Source organism: Buceros rhinoceros, unplaced genomic scaffold (assembly GCF_000710305.1).
Source record: "Buceros rhinoceros silvestris isolate BGI_N320 unplaced genomic scaffold, ASM71030v1 scaffold23766, whole genome shotgun sequence".
Classification (NCBI taxonomy): domain Eukaryota; kingdom Metazoa; phylum Chordata; class Aves; order Bucerotiformes; family Bucerotidae; genus Buceros; species Buceros rhinoceros.
This window is the reverse complement of record NW_010417260.1, coordinates 229-5,826: the sequence shown is the minus strand read 5'-3', so window position 1 is coordinate 5,826 and position 5,598 is coordinate 229. Positions and strand designations below refer to the sequence as shown.

Below are 5,598 nucleotides of genomic sequence, written 5' to 3'. Positions count from 1 at the left end.
AAGAGTTTGTTATGCAAATGAATCAATGGTTTCACTTACACAGGAAAAGCAACTAACCGATGCCTCTGCCCACCTTTCAATACCGGCTGGAGCCCAGTCCAGTATCTGCTACAACTGTTCAGTCGTAGCAGATACTGGACTGGGCTCCTACCATCCGACACCGACAACCCCCGTTTTAACCCTCCAACAGTAATATCCACACAGTGGAAGCACCAGCAGCAGCGAGCAGAGATGAAATGAAAAGAAGCAGTGGCTGTTTATGTTGGCAGTCGCTTCAAACTCTAATGGAAAATTTCAGCTCTGACTGCATCTAGGCTAGAACAAGTTATTAAGGAAAAAGGTTCAGCTTTCAAGCAGAAAGGCTTACATAGGCTGTCCCTTTCTGAACGCTCCTGCAGCAAAGTCGGGAAATAATATGCCTTGACTATGCAGTGCATTAATATCCTGTCATTAGGGAAATATAGCATCAAATAAAACATATTTCCTTTGGGAAAGGAATACTGCCCATGCCACAGACAAACTCAGCTACTGGCACAAACCAGTTACACCACTAAATGCAAATATTAAAAAGCCAACAAAAAGCTAACTAATCACTTTATACTAACGGTCCAAAATACATTCACCTAATTAGCCCCCTCTTCTGATCAAAGGAAAACCGCTATTTGAACTATTAGTCGAGGGAGAATCTTCACCTTACGTACACCCATGAGAATTTTGCACAAATATTACTATGGCTGTTTGTTGATGTGGATGGCACACAGTGTGTCCTCAGAGGACAAACACCTTGCCAGCCTGCACATATGGCCGCTGCAGCGACCTTTCAGCTACTACACATTTGCACCATATTTAAGAGCTACTCAGGAAGCCAATATTGTATATTATGTAACACAAGATTAAGCATTAATGAGGCAAGAATAAAATTGTTTATCTAAGCCCCAATCTAAAATTAAACAGAAGTTGATGCTGAAAGCTCGCAGTGCACTCGTTTTGTCTCCTAACGTTAACCGAGCACAGCTTATTTGGTCTCTGAGATAAGTCCCAACAGCATGTAATTTGGAGAGAAAGATTTTACTATCGGAGGAGAGACAATTTTTCCTGAAGAAGAAAGTGATGCATGTTTAGTTCTTACAGGCATCAATACAGCATGTTGTAGGTATTCTGACAGAAGGAAAACAGTTGATATTCATGACTTGTTTACGCTGTGCTTTAAAGCTAAATGCAGAAGCATCCACCCAGAGGCAAGACCTTTTGGTTGCACTCCGTCACCTCTTGCTAAGCAGCCAAACCAGAAATCACACACATCAAAGGTCCCTAGTGCTCAATAGGGAAACCCAGACCAGAATTAGCCCAAACCCTGCGTGCTTCCACAAAGATTCACTGTCCTCCTTTTAGGCTTCTCAGTAAGCCAGCAGCTCTACGAGGCTAAGGAGCTTCAGCCTGCCAGAAAAAAGACTAGTAGACAATTAGGCCTTGGTCATAATCCGTCCCTGAATACCATAAACTGTCCCTGAAGAACGCAGTGGGAGTCACTGGAGAACCTCAAAACATTCAGACAGGTGTCACCCCGTTTTAAGAATAGGTAGAAGAGGTCCCAAGTACTCTCCCCATGGAAGACACAGTATTTCCAAAACCTCAATTCAAGCTCAGCACATGCCATGGCTCTCTAAGGATATAACATGGTATTATTATCTTAAACCTACGTACACCTGGCAAAGGCACAATCACGTACATCCCCCTCCTGAATAACGAACCAGCCTAAGAAGTTTGAATTCCACTGGTCAGACAACACATCTGACATAAAGCAGGCTGCAGGAACTCCAGCCAGAGGAAAACAAATCTGCCTCTTCTGGGACCATGGCCTTTATTCATCAGTCCAGGCAAACCAAACCTGCACCCTAACAAAGCTTACACAAGTGTTTCTGAGCCCCCAGCACCACGGTAGGCTGAGAACAGGACCCAGCTCTAGATCTGAGCAAGCTGACACCATGACTTGGCCTCCTCCTCCTCCTCCTCCTCCTCCTCCTCCTCCTCCGATGGAAATCACTGCTCTGCCCGGGCTCACTGTGTTCACACTCTGTTTCTACCTGCCATTCCCAGGTCACTACCACAGAGTGAAGCAATTTCCAAGAACACAGTAAGTCAAGCTCCAGCCTTGCAGGCATGTAAGTGTGTTATCTCAGGCCTATCACAAGGCTGGTGCTTCTAAAACTCTCAAATTCAAGTAGCTCAGTGTAATCACCTAAAGAATCTAGAGGAGAATTTTAAACACTTTAAAAATCTGACAGTATCACACAGTTTTAGTAAACTATCCCAAAACAAGGGAGGAGCAAAAATAATAATAAAAAAAAAATCAAATCACCTTGAAAGCCAAGTCAGACACTTAGGGTGACTTTTGGCCCACTGTGTACCTTGAATTTAAATCAAAGTTCTTAATGAAAACTGTTGACATCAGGAGGAGCCTCCAAGATTTCCACATACAAGAATTAGGAGTGCTGCTAAGCATGAACCCAGTGAGAGTGGGACACTTGAGCTGTGTGATTCAGCCACAGCTGAAATCAAGAGGAAACTATTCAGGAGGAAGGGGGAAGGAGCAAATGGGGAGATAAAAAAGCAGAAGCACAGCTCAAATCGGACATTCCTTAACGTGCACGTGAACACTTTGTACTGTACGGCCTAATTCTCATCTCACCAGGGCCACTTTACACCGTCCAGTGTTATGAAAGAAATACCATGTCACATTCACCCCCACATCCGGACCTCCTGCCCAACGGCCTCGGCTTGGTTTAATATAAACCAGCCCTAGTCTCTGCGATAATTCTGCATTTCTAAGGCACTGTTGACCGCCCGCTATCACGCCGTTCCAGCCGCAGGGCTCAGGGCACTAGCAGGCAGAGCCCTCCCCCAGCGAAAGGGACATCGATATCAGTGTCTAGGACAGGCACATCTAGGATGATACAGAGCGTGGCAACAAGGAGACTGAACTTCACGGGGTTCTTCAGAGAAGCAAGAACCCTGCTGCCCTCCCCACGGGCTGCAGGGACTGGCAAGGTAAACTAGCAGATTAGAAACGTGCAGGATTATTGACCCACAGCCTGTTTGCGTTCAGGGCAAGTCGCTTAGGAATGCCCTGACTCACTTGCAGGTAGCTCTTGTGGAACTCGGGAGTTGCTGCAGTGCTTTTCCACCTCTATAACGACTCTCAGAGTTTCACCTCATGTTAATATGGTGGCTAAACAGGAAAATAAAGCCTTTTTACAAGGATTTCTGCAACTGCTAGAGGGTTTCTTCACACCAGCATAGAAAAATGGCAGGCAAATATTATTTTGGTGATGAAAAAAAACCACGAACTAATTCCACAGCCTTGGAATTTATGTTATCCATGATCCCACTTTAAGGTGGAAAAGCAAAACTGGTTAGAGTAATATTTTTTACAGCAGCCTGTATTCTGCTGTCTTACTATAGCAAAACTGTTGTACATTTTGTCTGAAAAAGACTGGGAATTAAAAGAAAGTAGAAGTGAGGTCTGTGGCAAAAATAGGAAACAGAGATTAAACAATCTGTCATAGGTTAAAAGTTACTTGTAGATCAGTTACCACCAGGGGGTAAAAAAGCTGCTCAAAGTCTTCAACATGCTGCTTCCCAGTTGCTCACACTTAACATTTAGTCTTCTCCAGAGTAAAAATTTAGACCTAATGAAACAGCAATGGGAAAGCTTATATAAAGTTTCATGCCACTTGCAAAACTTTTTCAGGAAGCCTTAGGCCTGACATCCAAGTCCAAATGTAGAAGTGGCACAAACAGGGTCGGACACCTGCCCCCAACTCTCAGTTCTGCTGTTTCTCGTTTCCTTTCTCCTGCAGACTGCTCATCACAAAGACACCTTTCAGATTTAAAAGCTTTTCAGAGTTGCTGTAATGCAAGCTTTAGAAGAGTACTTGTGCCTCGCAGTAACTTACTTTTGTTCTAAATCCACTGCTAGGGGATGCTCTGGAGAGGAGCGGAAGGGCTGCCTAGGCTGACCATGCTTTGCCAGGTGTTGCTAAGAAGGGTACAGTTGGGCATTCCTTCTGAGCTGTCATCATCTCCAGCACTGCGCCTTCAGGCCTCAAAACTCAAGAGAATACTAAAGCAAGGTCTGTCTGCATGTGAGGGGTAGTTTAAGTTTTTCCATCTTTCTCAACAGAATCGGTGAACAGAAACACCAACTGAGGCACTCCAGGAATCATTTCACCCTCCTCTTTTTATCTGACTTGCAGCTTGTTACTATTTTCCAACAGAAGAGTGTGATATCACAGCTTTGGCTCACAAGAACATCTCAAAAGAGAATGGAAACATCCTACAGTGACAGGTTTCAAAATATTCTTACAGTAATGCTCTTCCGCACTGAAATTCCAAATTCCACACACACACAAGTCTAAACAACCAGTTATGCTTGAAATAAGTATTTTCCAGATCGCTAGAAAATAGTCTAACTCAATTTCCACTGAGCTCTCACCCTTCTCAATTCAGAGCAAATATGAAAACCACTTTCCCAACGCACCCTCCCCACAGTTAAATGACACCTGCAGAATAGAAACTGAAGCTTCTAGAGGAGCTTGGCAATTAGGGCTAATGGAAAAGTAACTGGATTCCCAAGGCTTCTCAAACCCTCTTTCCTTTGCAAAAGTCAAGCACTCCTCCCTGTCCATCTTCCTTCTAAGCACTGGCCAGGATTTCCAGCAGAATGACAGTTACGTAAGCTTTATGAAGTTCAGCAGAGTAATAAGCCATGGATCAATTCAGAAACCGAAGCTACACACTTGCTGTCCATGTTTCAGGAACATGAAGAGTTAAATTACAACCACCGAATTCTGCAGGTCACAGGAGCAGGCACATACCTCAGCCTTCCAGATTCAATTAGGTTTTGTTTTGTTTTAGGCTTTCTTTAATTACCCACTGCCATTTGAGCCCAACTGGGTGACATAAATGTATTATCCCATCATAATGTCAGAATTTAAAATTAGATTTGGTCTCCATAAATACACTTCAACCAACCTTAGCGGCTCCGTCCAGCAGCGATGACTATTTTATGTAATGTCTTTCATACTCTAAGACCTAAAAACTGCACTAAAAATTACTGCTACCTTTTCTGGCTGTAGATTTCCATTTGTCTGAAGAGGTTTCAGTTCAGGGAGAAAAGGAAACAGTTTTGCAAGATCAAACACTGAAGCAGCAAAAAAAAAAAAGGCAAATTACATAAAGTCTGCGTGTACTTACAGTCTCCTTATTCGGAAGCAACTCCTTTCGGATCCTGAAGAAGTTCTTGCCGTACTGCCTCAACCCCTTAATAAAGCGTTTCTGTCATAAAAGATAACAGAAATAGCACATCAGCAAAAGGAGAACAAAAAAAAAAAAATCTTTTAACCAGCACGACAGCCAAACAATGTTCTCGGCTTAAGCTCTGCTGATAGAGAAAAACCTATACGTACAGAGCAGCTGGAAACAGAGAGGGGAAAGGGGCTGTGAAAAGACACCGACAAAATCAAACCCCATTCCCCTCCATGTCAAACTTCCGACACCGAAGCTTAAAAAAAAGTCAGTACCACAGTCAGTTCTTTC

At 43.5% G+C, this 5,598-nt stretch overlaps 1 protein-coding gene across 1 annotated transcript in view; it reads right to left on the bottom strand.

The window, feature by feature from the left end:
- The window catches only part of RERE (arginine-glutamic acid dipeptide (RE) repeats), a 47,298-nt gene extending 41,967 nt beyond the window's left edge, over nucleotides 1–5,331 (bottom strand). Inside the window, exon 1 of the mRNA XM_010138151.1 lies at nucleotides 5,257–5,331. The gene's annotated coding sequence lies outside the window, so the exon portion shown is untranslated. The remainder of the gene's footprint in view (nucleotides 1–5,256) is intronic.
- Nucleotides 5,332–5,598: the final 267 nt, after the last annotated feature.